Below are 17,529 nucleotides of genomic sequence, written 5' to 3'. Positions count from 1 at the left end.
GGCAACCACCAGAGGTGGCTGTGGGGGGTTACCTAAGTCTGTGGATGGGAAAAGGTTGTCTGAATGTTACAATGACACAGACATGTTGATCGATACAATTCCTGGCATGGGCAAAAGGTTTCAATGTATAGAAGAGAAAAAAATGGGTGTCTGCTTCAAACAAATCTTCTTAGAGGATGGACGACCACACCTTACTGAGCCACAGCGCATTACAGTTTTAAATCCTGTTAAACGTGGACGGTTTAAGCGCCGTCTTCCTGGAACCCTGGAATGGAGGCTTTCTGGAGCAGCGGTTACCACGGCCGGCTACGGAGCCAGAGGTCCGGACCGGAGCTCTGACTCCACCCCTGACGGTGTGACCCTCCCTGGTGAAGAACGGATGATAAACCACCTGGTTTAGACTGGTAAGAACAGACATTTCTATGATAGAACTTGTAAGATGAGCTAGGGACTATTTCAATGGCTTTGGCTGTACTGACTTACTTAGTCCACATTCCAACACGATTCTCCCCCTTTCACAGATACAGAAACTGAGGCACTGAGCGGTCAAGGTCACCAGGCTAAGGAGAGGGGAGCCAAGACTCAGGCCCAGGCAGTCTGTGCATTTGACCTCTAGGTGTTTCTGGCCCAAAGTCGGTATTGCATACCTGTCCGCGGTGATTTTACTAGCATTGCCACACAAAGACTCTGAGATCGAGTCACAAGTGCTGATGCCAAGCCTGAAGTCACCAAGTCCAGTGGAAGAGTCACTCAGAGCCTCTGTGCTCCAAACACATGTGGTTTTTTGGTTTTTGTTTTTGTTTTATTTTTCTGAAGTGAAAAGCAGGGAGGCAGAGAGACAGACTTCCGCATGTGCCAACCGGGATCCACCTGGCATGCCCACCAGGGGGCGATTCTCTGCCTATCTGGGGCGTTGCTCCATTGCTCAGCAACTGAGCTCTTCTTAGCACCTGAGGCAAAGGCCATGAAGCCATCCTCAGACTGTGAGTCAACTTTGCTCCAATGGAGCCTTGGCTGCGGGAGGGGAAGAGAGAGACAGAGAGAAAGGAGAGGGGGAAGGGTGGAGAAGCTGATGGGTGCTTCTTCTGTGTGCCTTGGCCGGGAATCGAACCCAGGACTTCACACACCAGGCCAATGCTTGACCACTGAGCCTGCCAGCCAGGGCCCATGTAGCTTTTTTTATATATGGTCCTCTGTGTCCTCAAGGCCAAGTAGAAGAACAGAACGACACATTTAAAAAAAAAATGGGCACACTGAGGCAGAGATTTTCAACCTGTTTCATCTCACGGCACACATAAACTAATCAATCGCATTCTGCAGCACACCAAAAAATATATCTTTTTTGCTAATCTGACAAAAAAAAAAGTATAATTTTGATTCATCTGCACTGGAGGGACGGATGGATGTAGCTGTGTTGGCTCTTGTCAGTTTTGTATTTGACAGTCTTGGGGGAGAGAAGTCGGTGCCCCCATCTGAAGAGTCAGTGTGCACACCCCTGAAAACCGCTGCTCTGACCTCTGGGGAACGGGCAGAGCCCCCGGGCTTCTGCTGAGACTTCACTGGCAGGGTTAGAGCCAAAGACCCAGCCCGAAAAGAAAAAAAAAATTTAGCTTTAAATCCTTCTTCTCCTGTGGCGCAACTGAGGAACAGCAGACTCGGAGGTTAGGAGGTTTTAGTACCAAAACCGAATGAAGACAAAAGCAGCAAAAACAAAACCAGGCCTCCGATTACGACAGGGTCATCTTTTTGTCACCTCCCCATATACAGACGCATCAGCCCAGCCTCCCAGCGATGCCCCAGGGGTGGACAGAGGACTACAGGGCAGGTCCTCCTAGGGCTGGAGTCCAGGGGGGTAGAGAGGCCCCCCGGAAGAAATCCAGCGTAGGGCCCTCGGGCTTCTCCACTCTGACAACTCAGAGGAACACGGCTCTTCTTTACTAAATGACAACTGTAATTGTGACAAAGCTGCCTGTGTTCAAATATGTATCGATCCTGCCAGGGTTGGTTACAATCATCGTGTTCCCTCCAGGTGCTGAGGGGCCCCGAGGAGCCCCGGGTTGTGGCTTGGTGGAGAGAAACAGACTCGCCCAGAGAAATGTCCTGCACATCGTGAGCCCCAGTGCCATCGCGTGCCTGGGCGTGACGGGCGGCCGACCCGGGGCGGGGGGGGGGGGGGGGGCGTGACCCCGGGCGGGAGAGGGACAGTTTATTCGTGTGCTCGGAGCAGCCTAACACTGACCCCGTCTCCTTCTCTCACCTCTGAAAACAGACTCTATCTTCTGGCCCAGAAAGCTGGGAAGGGTCCCCAACAGGGCTGAGCATGGTGACCGGCTCTCTGCTCCCATCTGAGTCCTTTCCTGGAGGGCTGGGCAGGTAACATCTTTCTTTCTCAGTGGTCCCTACCCTGCAAAGAGGTCTATTCACAGCAGGAGGACCACTGACTTAAATCCTCATGTAACCAACCCTCCCGCCCGGACCCCAAGCTGCTCACAGGAGAAGGAAGCACCACCACGTGGACGTCCATACCGGTTCCTGTGAACTGGTGACTGGCACTTTGGGCTTCAGAAAATTCCAGTTCTGTTCTGCTACCTTACAGTCTCGACAATTACGACATACAACACCAAAGTCATCATTTTGGAAATAACTTCCTAAGCAAAAATTTTTTTTTAACAGTCCAACAGATTCAAAGGCGGGGGGGGGGGCAAACAAGTTTATACACGATTCTAGAAATACTCAATTGAGTAGTCTATCTTTATCGAAAACCAAGGAACGGTTTTTAAAAATATCTGGTGACATTCTGAGGAATCAAGATGAACTACAATCACTCCATTCTTTATGAAAAGATATTAGGGTTGTTCATAGTCAGGCTTAAGAGACATTAAAACCCAAAAGACACTGGGCCTAACTTCATGTTTCTTTGGTGATGAGAGAGCTTGTCAGTGCTTTTCCGGGCTTGGTTTTTAATCGAGCAGGACAGGCCAGAGACCTGACGAATATTCTATACCGTGAGACCTCGAGCCCCGTTACTAGAGGTGAGTCCGGAGTGAAGCGAGGGCTTAAATCAGAGTAGCTTCTCCTGTACTTCATGAACTCATGCTATGTACACTGCTCCGTTTTTTACGGCTCATATTTTAAAACGGTATTGCATGAGATTTATGTAAAAGCCACACATGCAATATAGTTTTTGTACTACACTGTACACAGTCAGACAAAGATAGCCAAACACTAGCCCTGGCCGGTTGGTTCAGCAGATCATTGGCCCGGTGTGTCAAAGTCCTGGGTTTGATTCCCGGTCAGAGCACACAGAAGAAGCGCCCATCTGCTTCTCCACCCCCCCCCCTCCTTCCTCTCTGTCTCTCTCTTCGCCTCCGGAAGCCAAGGCTCCATTGGAGCAAAGTTGGCCCCGGGCACTGAGGACGGCTCCATGGCCTCTGCCTCAGGCACTAGAATGGCTCTGGTTGCAACAGAGCAAAGCCCCAGATGGGCAGAGCACCGCTTCCCGGTGGGCATGCTGGGTGGATCCCGGTTGGGCGCATGCGGGAGTCTGTCTATCTGCCGCCCCACCTCTCACTTCAAAGAAATACCAAAAAAAAAAAAAAAAAAAAAAAGACAGCTAAACACTGTCAGCTCACCAGTGCACCCAGCGGCACACGAAGGACCATATGGCACTCTCTGGAGCCCCTGTTCATCCCACTGCCTGAAGGGATGGAAGAAACAGAAGAGCCCCTGCCTTCCTACAGGTACATTTTTTTTTTTTTTTTTTTTTTGTATTTTTCTGAAGCTGGAAACAGGGAGAGACAGTCAGACAGACTCCCGCATGCGCCCGACCGGGATCCACCCGACTCGCCCACCAGGGGGCGATGCTCTGCCCACCAGGGGGCAACGCTCTGCCACGACCAGAGCCACTCTAGCGCCTGGGGCAGAGGCCAAGGAGCCATCCCCAGTGCCCGGGCCATCTTTGCTCCAATGGAGCCTCGGCTGCGGGAGGGGAAGAGAGAGACAGAGAGGAAGGAGGGGGGGGGCTGGAGAAGCAAATGGGCGCTTCTCCTGTGTGCCCTGGCTGGGAATCGAACCCGGGTCCCCTGCACGCCAGGCCAATGCTCTACCACTGAGCCAACCGGCCAGGGCCCTTACAGCGTACTTTTAAGGGTGGGGGGAAAACTGTAACTGGAAGAACAATAGGTTATTAGGTTTCTCTTCAAGTCAAGACTGCTGTGCTGAACGCAACCACAGCACTGAGAGCCGGAGGGTCAGAAGGCACCTCCTGGGGTGACCGACAGGGGCTGGGGGCAGGCTGTCTGCCACGTGCCCGGCTCCAGGGCGGCGAAGGGCATGGCGGGCACAGAGCCAGGGGCGCCCGTGTGGACGGGGTCCCGTGACGAGGCCGGGGTGGCAGGAGAGGAAGCGAGGGGGCCGACAGGAGCCAGATCTCCAGGGAGGACCCTGCAGGAGACTGGGTGGCCCAGCAGGGGTGGTGGGTGCTCCTGACTACGTTACAGGGAACAAACTGAGGGTGTTTAGGGCAAAGGCACAGAGCCCAACTGGGTTGAAAGAATGGGGCTGGCAGAATATTCATGGAGATGCAGAGAGGAGGGCGGTTTTGAGCTAAAAACCAACCAGACTGCTCGACGGCTGGATGCAGGAGGTGAGACATGAAAAGATTTAGGATGATCCCAAGATCACTGACACTGGGCACCCGGTGGGCCGCAGACACTGTCCCGAGAAGGAACACAGCTGAGTGACGTATAACTAGCCCATGGGGGAGCGTTAACAGGTTCAGTGTTAACACATTCCGTATAAAGTATCTACTCAGCATCTCATTGGGGAAGACATTAATGATGTCACTGAACACGAGAGTCCAGAATTCACTGCAGAGGTGAGAGATGAAGACGTACATTCTCGAGACGTCCACCTGTAACAGTGTGTAAAGCCACCGGTGCAGGTGACCTCCCAAGGACAGAGTATGAAGTAGAGACACAGGAAGGGCCTGGAGCTGACCTAGCAACACATGACCTAGAGCAGTGGTCCCCAACCCCTGGGCTGGGGACCAGTACCGGTCCATGGGCCATTTGGTACCGGTCCACAGAGTAAGAATAAATAACTTACACTATTTCCATTTTATTTATATTTAAGTCTGAATGATGTTTTATTTTTTAAAAATGACCAGATTCCCTCTGTTACATCTGTCTAAGACTCATTCTTGACACTTGTCTCGTAAGTTCGACAAATATATTTAAAAATACCAAAGTTTTTACGCTGGTCACATAATTTCATTTTGTGCATTTATCCGTCCCACCCTAAAGGCCGGTCCGTGAAAATATTTTCTGACATTAAACAGGTCCATGGCTGAAAAAAGGTTGGGGACCACTGCCCTAGAGTCAACGGGTCACAAATGCCGAGAAGGGGAGTGGCCCCAAAACTGAGGAAACAATGGTCCCCAGAATGTAAAGGAAGCGGAAAGTGCCCCCCCCCCCGAACCTCCTTTACAAGAAGGTGTCAGTGAAGCGGGGGTCAGAAGTCAGGCTGGGATCACAGGGTAACACAGCGGGAGGACGCGAAGGGCAGTAACCCACAAATCTCTCGGAACATTGTGGTGGGCTGTTAAACAGGAAGTGAGGCGGCGGACATTGAGGTCACCCTTGCAAACTCTTAAAGAATGATAATTCACTGTCAAATTATTCTTTTATAGTTACATTTCCTTATGGAGTAAACCAAAATTATTTTATTAAGTCATTTCTTGGTCTTGCCCGGTTGGCTTAGTGGTAGAGCGTCAGCCTGGCATGTGGATGTCTGGGTTCGATTCCCAGTCAGGGCACACAGGAGAAACGCCCATCTGCTTCTCCACCCCTCCTCCCTTTCCCTCTCTGTCTCTCTCTCTCTCTCCCCTTCCTGTAACCATGGCTCAAACAGTTTGAGCAAGTTGGCCCTGGGTGCTGAGAATGGCTCCATGGCCTCACCTCAGGTGCTAAAATAGCTCAGTTGTTGAGCAACAGAGGAATGCCCCAGATGGGCAGAACACTGCCCTATAGAAGGCTTTCTGGGTGGATTCTGGCCCAGGCAGATGTGGGAGTCTGTCTCTCTGCCTCCCTGCCCCCCACTTAATTAAAAAAAAAGTATTCATTTTAAATGACAATAAGTATTTATTTTCAATGCAGGTCAGAAACTAAGGTGAAGAACAATGTAAAACTTCGGAATGGTTACAGGCGGCCTACCTCACCAGATTCCATTTCCTTCAAGTCTCTGCTGAGGGCACAAGCAGCAGGCCCTGCTTTGGTATTCCGTAGCCATGCTGTGAACGGCATTGGAAATCCAGTCAACAATTCCACCTCGAGACAACCTAAATTTTTAAGTAGGGAAAACTGCCAAGTGACAAAGGTGAACAACTGTACATTTTAAGTAGACGAGTTAGATTTTTGTCAAACAATTTAACAAAAGCATTGCTAACCCCACTGGGATTATATCGAGAAGGAAAAAAAAACACAATTGTACGGGACAAGTGATTTTCAAAGACATCTAAACCAAGAAAATCTGTTTATTAAATATTAATTAACTGTACAACATTCAAATTTTCAATGGTCTTTGCATCTTAATACAAAGGCAGTGAGCTCGGGCCTGGCCGCTTCCCTGAGATGCAGACGCCGAGAAGGGGGCGGTACCCAGGAGTGGGCAGAAGCTCCCACCTGTCCACGTCGGGGGGCGGTCCCCAGGAGCCAGCAGAAGCTCCCACCCGTCCACGTCGGGGGGCGGTCCCCAGGAGATGGCAGAAGCTCCCACCCGTCCTCGTTGGGGGGGCGGTCCCCAGGAGATGGCAGAAGCTCCCACTCGTCCATGTCGGGGGCGGTCCCCAGGAGCCAGCAGAGGCTCCCACCCGTCCACGTCGGGGGGCGGTCCCCAGGAGCCAGCAGAAGCTCCCACCCGTCCACGTCGGGGGGCGGTCCCCAGGAGCGAGCAGAAGCTCCCACCCCTCCACGTCGGGGGGCGGTCCCCAGGAGCCAGCAGAAGCTCCCACCCGTCCACGGCGGGGGGCGGTCCCCAGGAGCGGCAGAAGCTCCCACCCGTCCACGGCGGGGGGTGGTCCCCAGGAGCGGCAGAAGCTCCCACCCGTCCATGTCGGGGGGCGGTCCTCAGGAGCCAGCAGAAGCTCCCACCCGTCCACGGTGGGGGGTGGTCCCCAGGAGCGGCAGAAGCTCCCACCCGTCCATGTCGGGGGGCGGTCCTCAGGAGCCAGCAGAAGCTCCCACCCGTCCACGGTGGGGGGCAGTCCCCAGGAGTGGCAGAAGCTCCGACCCGTCCACGTCGGGGGCGGTCCCCAGGAGCCGGCAGAAGCTCCCACCCGTCCATGTTGGGGGGTGGTCCCCAGGAGCTGGCAGAAGCTCCGACCCGTCCACCTCGCCCTTGCTGATCTCATGGCTGCAAATGAGAACGGCATTCTTCCAGTTGACTTTTGTATATTATTTTCTCTGTTGATTTTGGGATCAACAAATGTCTTGCTTCTATGACTCTTCCTACCGTAGAAAAGCCACATGTAAATCAAGCAATGTGCACAGTTTCCCCAGAAACTGTGGGAAGTTTCCAGCTGGACCAGGGAAGGAGCCACCACCACGGACGACACGGGAGCCACAGGAACGGTGGCTTTTCTCCTCTCCTTTAGGTCACTTCTTCATGTCATTTTGTCCAGTCTGTGTCCCCATTGTGTCTACTGACTGGTCTCCTCCAGGTCACCAGGGACCCTGGCAAACGTAGCAAAAATAGTTCAGCCTGAATCTTTCCTGGAACTCTCCTTGGCCCCTCGAGCGCTAACCACCTCCAGCTTCCGGAAGCCGTCTTCAATCTGAGCTTAGGAGACGCCCCTCGCCCTTCATTTTCCATTTTCTTATTCCTGCACAGGCTCGTGGACCTGTGGCCACCTGTCACCCAGGGGCCGGGGCTGCCTGTGACCACCTGCTACCCAGGGGCCGGGGCTGCCTGTGACCACCTGTCACCCAGGGGGCCGGGGCTGCCTGTGACCACCTGTCACCCGGGGCCAGGGCTGCCTGTGGCCACCTGCTACCCGGGGCCGGGGCTGCCTGTGGCCACCTGCTACCCGGGGCTGGGGCTGCCTGTGACCACCTGTCACCCAGGGGCCGGGGCTGCCCGTGACCACCTGCTACCCGGGGCCGGGGCTGCCCGTGACCACCTGTCACCCAGGGGCCGGGGCTGCCCGTGGCCACCTGTCACCCAGGGGCCGGGGCTGCCTGTGGTCACCTGCTACCCGGGGCCGGGGCTGCCTGTGGTCACCTGTCACCCAGGGGCCGGGGCTGCCTGTGACCACCTGTCACCCAGGGGCCGGGGCTGCCTGTGACCACCTGTCACCCAGGGGCCGGGCAGCCCACCTGCTACCCGGGGCCGGGGCTGCCCGTGGCCACCTGTCACCCGGGGCCGGGGCTGCCCGTGGCCACCTGTCACCCAGGGGCCGGGGCTGCCCGTGACCACCTGTCACCCAGGGGCCGGGGCTGCCCGTGACCACCTGTCACCCAGGGGCCGGGGCTGCCCGTGGCCACCTGTCACCCAGGGGCCGGGGCTGCCCGTGACCACCTGCTACCCAGGGGCCGGGGCTGCCCGTGACCACCTGTCACCCAGGGGCCGGGGCTGCCCGTGACCACCTGTCACCCAGGGGCCGGGGCTGCCCGTGGCCACCTGTCACCCGGGGCCGGGGCTGCCCGTGACCACCTGCTACCCGGGGCCGGGGCTGCCCGTGGCCACCTGCTACCCGGAGCCGGGGCTGCCCGTGGTCACCTGCTACCCGGGGGCAAGGCTGCCCGTGACCACCTGCTACCCGGGGGCTGGGCTGCCCGTGGTCACCTGCTACCGGGCCGGGGGCTGCCTGTGACCACCTGCTACCCGGGGCCGGGGCTGCCTGTGGCCACCTGCTACCCGGGGCCGGGGCTGCCCGTGGCCACCTGCTACCCGGGGCCGGGGCTGCCCGTGGCCACCTGCTACCCGGGGCCGGGGCTGCCCGTGGCCACCTGCTACTCGGGGCCGGGGCTGCCTGTGGCCACCTGCTACCCGGAGCCGGGGCTGCCTGTGGTCACCTGCTACCCGGGGGCAAGGCTGCCCGTGGTCACCTGCTACCGGGCCGGGGGCTGCCTGTGACCACCTGTCACCCAGGGGCCGGGCAGCCCACTTGCTACCCGGGGCCGGGGCTGCCTCTGGCCACCTGTCACCCAGGGGCCGGGCTGCAGCATATTGATGTCCTATCCTTTCTACGCACCTTAGAGGTTCTACTTGACTTTGAATCCTCAACCCTCTGGTGGTATTATAGAGTATTTCGGAAAAAGCAAGCAATCCCTCTCTGTACCCAGGTCCCCGCCCCTGCAATGTGACTGCGATAAAGGGGGTGTTCTTCATCCACCCCTCAGATCGGGGCTGGCTTTGTGACCTCTCTAGTGGCTAGAACGCGGGAGAGGGAGGTGTCTATGCCCAGCGAAGGTACTCCTCTGCTCTCTGGAAACTCCACCAGCCACATGATCAGTGGGCGGAGCCTGCTGGAGACCACAGGGAACAGGGACGAGCCATCCTGCTGAGGCTACCGGGGCCCTGCCAGCCGCTTGCCCACCTGGGGCTTGACTATGGACAGAGTGAGGCCAGCCGAGGCCAGAAGAACCGTGTGGCTTAGCCCAGGCCTGATTGCTGATGCACAAAATTGTGAGCTGAACCGATAGGGGCCCCGATGCACTAAGTCTGGGGTGCTCTGTTACGTAGCCAGAGCTAACTGTCACCACTAGAGTAAGCACACCAATGACAAGTAAAAGCTGGTGTGTGCCCTGCACGGTGTTGGGCACGTCCCCTGCATTATCTGTAAATCTCAGACCAACAGGAAAAATAGGAATTACCAGCCCCATTTTACAGCTAGGGAAACAAAAACCTTATTTTGTGGCAAAGAACTATTCATGGTTGCTCAGCTACTAATAGTGAAGACAAGTGTTGGACAGTCTGGCTCTAATCTATATATTTTTTCTGAATCATTTTTCATGTTTCTTAATCACACACTTATAGAAAAAACTTGTGGGTTTCTTCTGATAGAGGGTGGTTTTTCATTCAATGTGTGTCGATGCCTTCTACTTTCATTCTCAGAGGCCACGCTGACTTTTCTGTCCTTGGCGAAGGGGTTAATTTGCGGGAACTCCACGGAAGCCATCGAAGCCGGATAGGCAGATGGAACGGCCTCGGAAGTCGTGGAGTCGGAGGGAAGGTCAAGCGAGCAAATCCCAGCTGGCGAGTCCCTGTTTCCCAGTGACTTACAGTGGACCTCGGGCGGTGCTGGCACGGTCACCTGGCCCCCGATCACCTCTCCTGCCCTGCATCTTGACACAGAGTCACCCTCTGTTCATGCTGCCACCGCAGGCTGGTCCTTCTCCTCACGGCACCTCCCTCTTCTCCGACAGGGATCTCCTGTTCGCTCCTCGAGGTCTGACTCGGAGCTCATTTCTGTCATGACACCCACAGCGATGTCAGACACGGAGTCGCTGTTTCCCCTGGGTTCCGGAGGGTGAGGTGTCCGCCTGTCCCGCAGGGGTCTGTCTATCCGACTGTCTTCTCTTACTCTGCTCAACGGAGCGCATGCTGACTTTGCTTCACCTTTCTTCTCTTATCATTTGGTTCAGCATCGTGTAGCGTCTAACGTGCATTTATTTACTAAACGTCTGCAGAAGGCCGGATGGTCTCTTATTTTATTATTCTTTTTTTTTTAATTTTTATGGCTCATGGATGGAACCACCATGAGTGCTGTATGTTTTTATACCTAAGAGCCATTTCCTGTCTTCCTGGCGTGGCTTTGGCGCTGACCTGAATGGGCACCGTCTAACCAGGTTTGGGCTGTCCGTCACGGTCGACCCTTCACAGAGGTGGCAGTGAGTCAACTGAAGTCAGAAGATTTGAATTCACTGTGCACATGCGCATGCACACACACACACATGTAGACACACACATGCAGACACACGCACACACATGTGTTCCCCACATAAAACCTGTGCATGAGATTTGATTTTGCTTTTTATTTGAAAGGTCAGGAAGGAAATGTCGCCTATATTCATGTGGCACACTCAGGGACACAGCCTTCCCACGGCGGATGGAAATGTTCTGAGGTATCTACGTTCCAATTTTAGAGTTTCTCCACGTCGAGGCTACAACTAGGATTCATTCCGTGAACTGCCTTTGTCAGTTTGTAAGGCTAGTAATGAACAGTGTTAAACGACGACGGAGGGGTTTGAAAAACAAAATGAGAACAAATAAAACAGTGAAAAGCCCTCACGAGATTGACGTGGAGGGAGACACAACATGAAACAGTTTGGGCGCTTCCTCCCACGGTGCACACAGGGAGCACCTGGGTGTCCTGACGATTATGGAACGTTTTCTGCAAAGACTTCAAATTCCCAATGAAGACCTCATGTCAATACGAAGTGCTATGTAATTACTGTATGCGCTGCAGCTTCGCGGCTCTCCTAACGCTCTCCAAACGCACGCCCGTGAGGTGGCCCTGTGGGGTAAGAGCAGCGTCGTGTCTTACGTGTGGGATGGCAGACTTCCGGGGTGGGGGGCAAGGGGACACAGGCTGCCTGCCTTCTCAGCATACAGCCCCCGCTCCCCCGGGTGGGGCTGGGACTGCCTGTTCTGTCCACAATGGACCTGACGCATAGTAGGGGCTCACAAAATATTGCTGGAAAGAATCAATACATGAAAGAATAGTTCAAGTGCAATAAATGTTTGCGGAAGGCGATGCCCTTAAGAAGCCCAGGACTTGGAGAAGCGTACACCTCCGCCTTCCCCAACCCGAGGATCGCGCCCCAGAGACTCCGCAGGCAGGACTACGTGCAGCTCCCTGTGGGGTGTGCGGAGCCCCCAGGGGAGCCCGGCCCCGCCCCGCCTGTGCCTCCATCCCTGCCCCCGCCTCCGCCGCACCTCTCCTCCCCCGGAGGCCCACAGGTGCTCTCCCACGCCTGCTTGGGTCTCCGCGCCAGTGCCACTGTCCCAGTGACACGCAGAGATGGCAGACCACCCTCCAGCCCTTCTTTCCTTCCTCACAGCGCTTTCTAAGTACCGCATTTCCCCATGTGTAAGACGCACCTTAATTTGGGGGCCCGAAATTTGAAAAAAAAAAAAAAAGGTATGACATCAAGTGATTGAACTCAAGTTTTATTCATCATAATAGTCATACAACTCAACAGGCGCAGCAATGCGGAAAACGCAAGTAAAAAAGAAAAAATCTACAACCGCTATGTAAGACATATTTGGGGTTTTTAGACACCAATTTTTTTGGGAAGAAAGGGTGCATCCTATACAGGAGGAAATACGGCATGTCATTTTCTCAGGGCACACTAGCCTCCTTCCCCCTTCAGGGGGTGCAAACCCCACTGGAGTAAAGCTCTTTGTTTTGGATTCAAGCACTGGGCCTGTCCTGTCTTGGGTGACCCTAACTTGTGCCACGAATAACCAGCCAATCACTGGAATCCTCGGAATATCTCTCTGCCCTCGCTAGCTGCTCTACAGAGTGCAAAAACGCGGTGCTCCAGAACTTCCTTCATAGGGTTGACGCTGAGAATTGCACGGTATTACAGATTTGACATTCAATCCTCTTCAGCGAAATTCAATGATGATTTTTATAACTAAGGGAATAATGTCATATTCAGATTTGCCATTTTCTGCAATTTAGTGAAGGCTGCAAACAATGACATTTCGGAACAGAGCAACACTGTGGTTTTAAGCAGCCACAGAGAGGACTTTCAGAAATATGCCACCAGAAAGGGTACGAGGTGTCACCTTCCCCGGCCCCCGATCGACCGGCGTGTCACAGTGCGCACTGTAACAGTAGCAAATGCCTGGAGGTTTGAAAGACAGGGGGACTCCGCAGAAACAAATCTTTATACACAGTCACGTTTTGTAGATATTTAACGATTATTTTGAGATTCCGTCCCACGCTAGAAAACATTTACCTCTAGGGCATCTTTTTGTGAATCGCTGCTTCATCGGAAATGAGATGAATTTTTTATTTTTCCGATTTAGGAAAAACATTTAGGACCCGTGAGCCCCAGAACTGCATGCATCCCTGGTTCGGAGGACCCGGCAAGGGCCACCACCGCAAACAGGTGCCACGCTAAGGAAGCAGCGGCACGCTGGGACCAGGTGCAGCATCGGGCGAGGAAAGGATGGGGTGGGGGTGGCAGGGAAGAAAGGTGCCTGACCCCGAGAGGTCTCAAGGGTATGTATTCGAACCGCAAGGCTGGAAGCTTCTAACCCACGCTCTGCGTGAGACACGGGCCTGTCCACCGCACCTGTCCCTCTTCTGCCCACGTCTCCACGGGTCTTCAGCCGTGAACCCTTCTCCCCGGAGACCGCCTCCTTCAGTGCCCCACCCGGACACAGGCTGAGTGGGAAGCGGGTGGATGGGGAACCCAGTGACCCCATCTCCACTTCTCTCTGCTCTCCTGCCCCTTCTGCATCACATCCCCTCCCCCCACCGTGTCCCCGACCGCAGGGAGCCCTTCCACACCTGGAAGCATGCGCGCCCTCCTCCCCCGCTCTGAGTGGCCTCATCGGCCACCACGGACCACCTTGGGGAGCGGCTTGGAAACACCTCTCTCCAGGGCAGCACTGTCCGGGACAATGATGAATGCCCCTCCGCTAATAAAACATTCACACGGCGTCACTGAATATTGATAAATGATCCCCTTCCCTCCACACGCGGCTGATGCTGAGGAACCGGCGGAAGATGCTCCCCACATTTTGTAAACACCTCGGGGTTTCATCTGTATTCCGCATTTCGGTCCAAAGCATCCCCTCTCAGAAGCTCCGCATAGTGATTTACTATAGAAATAGTGACAGGACCTTTTTCAACGTGATTGGAACCTTTCCGGTATAAACTTTACACAGCGGCATAATGAATGCGTTGGCATTTAGTCCTCATTTGCATACTATAAAAATAAAACAGAGTGTACAACAAAGTCCCTGGTTAAATTCGCATTACCTGCTCAATGAAGATACTCAAAAGGCAATGTAACCTAATTAAAATCACGAGATGGTATTTAAGCTATACTTACATACTTCTGATAGTATGTGCACTAATATTTACAATGCATGCAAAGGGTATACACCTCATTAAACGTACAGGGGAAAGATTTCTTTGCTTAATTAGTCATTTCATAAAATTTGTCTAATAGCAAGAATAGCTATTTCAGCGGCTGGGCTAAAGGCATATTTGGCTGTAACCCACACCATTAACAGATCTGACCCAAAGCACACACCGAGGGACCTTCTTGGAGTTTAAAATTTGATGTTTTTCCATGATAAAATATTGAAAGTTTGCAAATAAGAAAGTGTATTTTTCCTCTTAAAGACTTATGCTTGCCTGACCAGGCGGTGGCGCAGTGGATAGAGCGTCGGACTGGGATGCGGAAGGACCCAGGTTCGAAAACCCGGGGTTGCCAGCTTGAGCGCGGGCTCATCTGGCTTGAGCAAAAAGCTCTCTAGCATGGGCCCAAGGTCTCTGGCTTGAGCAAGGGGTCACTCGGTCTGCTGTAGCCCCACAGTCAAGGCACATATGAGAAAGCAATCAATGAACAACTACAGTGTCGCAACAAAAAACTGATGATTAATGTTTCTCATCTCTCTCCATTCCTGTCTGTCCCTATCTATCCCTCTCTCTGACTCTCTCTCTGTCTCTGTAAAAATAAATAAATAAATAAATAAATAAAAAGAAAAAAAACGGATTAAAGACTTATGCTTTTTCTCATAGTTCCTATTTTCTGGCGTGCTCAGGAATGCACAGATGTTAATATTAATGCTGTTTTTAAGAAACAGCAGTGTGGTGGTGGTTTTGTATTCTCTTCTCTCCCATCTCCCACATATAACTACATGATCTTTGTTAACATTTTAAAACAAACAGGAGAAAAGTAGCATTTTAAATAATGGCATAGCTGGGGCTCGTAGTCCTCTCAATTAAGGGGAGATTATACATTTTTCCTTACTACATAATATTTCCCCATCTGAAAGTCTGTTAAAAAATAAATTTACGAGCACACACCCGTTGTAGGAAGTATTGTATAAAGGAAGGAATGCACAATTAAGAGTTGTGAAAGGGCTTCAGACTGCAATTTTCAGCCATTGCGTGCTCTCTGTGTTAATTACTATCTGTTTTCAAAAGAGCATTATTATAAAAACTACAGCACTGGTTGTTTCATTGACTTATAATAAAGGCAAAGCAGGGCCTCAAGAATAACTTGGTTTAAAAGACCAATTCTAGTTCAGAGCCTTCTGAAGTATTTACAAACACTGCCAGTTACTCTGCCAGTTAAGGAGGATGAAGAGAAGTATCCTCCCTCCCCCACCCCACAACTTGTCCGGGCAGGGCACCACAAAAGCTCCCGATGAGGAGTTTAGCCTCAGAGGCCTCCCTGTCTCATGAATTCTCCCAATACATTCTCCCGTGCAGGATGGATGGTGAATGCCTATTCAGTGAAAAGGTCTACCATATGCTACACTTTTTCAACTACCGAGAACAAAGGGCAAACGGTCCTTGGCCTTGTATTTGGAATAAAAAGTCTAAAAGCAAAAACAAAAACCTCTTACATTTTCACTGAATACGAATGCTGATTGCAAAGACTCAGTGGAGGCTTCTTTCTGGCCCCATGCTGTTCTTTCTGGAAACAAAGTGTTTCATGAGGGACCCATGGGGAGAAAAGAAGACACAAATGACCTCCACCCCATGGGATCTACCTCCTCCCAGCAAAGAGATTTTTGCTACATTGTAGCATCAAGTGTTTCCTCCAGTGGACTTGGAGAGCATCAGGGATGTTCGCTGTGTCTCTAGAGAGAATTCACAATAGAGTAGGCAGTCCCTGTCAAGAGTGTGTTTGTTCTCTTTCCTCCTTCAAAATACATTTAGGTATGCCTCTTGAATCAGGCTAAACCACCCTCTTCCTCTTCTCGATATATTCTAATGTCTTGCAGTATGGTATCCCAGCAGTTATTATTCTGAAAGATGTTACTGCACTTGCTACCTGTACAATATTGTCTCCCAAATTATTTACGTACATAATATAAACGTATATACACAGACACTTTCAATCAACTATCCTGATAACTGTACAATGAAACAACCACCTAGGAACCCAGATTACTCAGCCAAACACACACACACACACACACACACACACACACACACACACACCTATAAACTGGAAGCAGAAAAAATCCTAGTATGCACATTTAACCTTAAATTTTTGTCCTTTCTAGGAAGTCCTTCTTTCCACTCTGTTGCTCATGACGTCCGTCCTCCTATCAGCTGGTTACCAGCCCCGGCTGAGCGCCCAGCGACTCCTGGTACAAGGGTCCCCGCACGGAGATGCCGCCGTGAGAGGGGGAGGTGCTGTGCGGCTGTCCTGCGGGATGCTCTCCCCGTCTGACGCTCACGGACTCTAAGAAACGCCGGGACGAGTTCGCCTGAGCCCGTGAGCGGCTACATCTCGTGTGCTCAAGAACATGCACGGTTTGGGCTCGATGCTGATTTCCTGGAGCCACTTTTCTGATGTGCATCTGAAGGGCCCCGTGGTGGAACGAACTCGGCTCTTACAACGTTTGCAGCTGAAGACGCTCATCTTCTAAACGCCACTGCCCGACCCCATGGACTCCTGCCCATCTATGTATTGATCGGTGGGAGAGGTTTCGTCCTCCACGAAACACGCGGCTGCTGTGACATGTCTGGGGCGGAGTCTTTCCAGGCACTAAGCATGGACGTTCACTCCCCGTGTTTCCGAGAGCCTGCTGGCGACAGCCGATGCCAGCTGCCCACCACGGCCGATGCCCGCCTGGCCCACGGCCGGGTGGAAGGGTCAGCTCCCTCAATTCGTCTCAGAGGACTTTCCCAAAGAATGGATTTCAGGCCACTGTACAGAACATTTCTTAAACGAGGTATCTCACTCTTAAAAAAAAAAAAAAAAATTCTCATTAACCTTCCCTGCCTTTTGATTAAATTTTTCTTTATCCAATTAAAGTTTCTGTGCCGGTAGCCTGGCTGTTTTTCCTCCTGAAGCTATGAGGAAGAAGGAAAAAAAAAATCTTCCTGAACGGGAAAAATATCAAACTCTAGGAGACTCGTGGAATAAAGAGACGGGACAACTGCTAGCAATCTACATATTTTCCAGGGACTTCCTGACCTAAGCTCCTGTCGTTTTCATTAATTGTTACTTTAGGATTGTTACTTTGTGTCTGTCCTGTCTGCCCAACAATGACGGGGGGCTTCTTCAAAGCACCCCATCCCCAAATCGAGTGTCTTACCCACAGGAACCAGGTTCCTCGCTCGTTATCTCTGCAGTGTCACTCACCTCCCTATGAGGAGGTGGAGGGGGTTAATTAGCAGAGCAAGGGCAACCCTGTCATGTTGACCCTGAGGGCCACTGACTTCTTCAGGCCTCCTTTTGTCAGAATTTGGTATTAAATCACTTTTGGTTGACATCCTGAACAACAGTGTAGGATGCTTTACGAAGAGGGCAATTTAAT

At 52.6% G+C, this 17,529-nt stretch overlaps 1 protein-coding gene across 2 annotated transcripts in view; it reads right to left on the bottom strand.

Moving 5' to 3' along the window:
- DPYD (dihydropyrimidine dehydrogenase) overlaps positions 1 to 17,529 on the bottom strand; it is a 660,046-nt gene that overhangs the window by 243,325 nt on the left and 399,192 nt on the right. The gene's annotated exons all lie outside the window — the stretch shown is intronic.

Source organism: Saccopteryx bilineata, chromosome 11 (genome assembly GCF_036850765.1).
Source record: "Saccopteryx bilineata isolate mSacBil1 chromosome 11, mSacBil1_pri_phased_curated, whole genome shotgun sequence".
Taxonomy (NCBI): Eukaryota; Metazoa; Chordata; class Mammalia; order Chiroptera; family Emballonuridae; genus Saccopteryx; species Saccopteryx bilineata.
The sequence above is the reverse complement of the archived record's forward strand: the minus strand, read 5'-3'. Positions and strand labels throughout refer to the sequence as shown.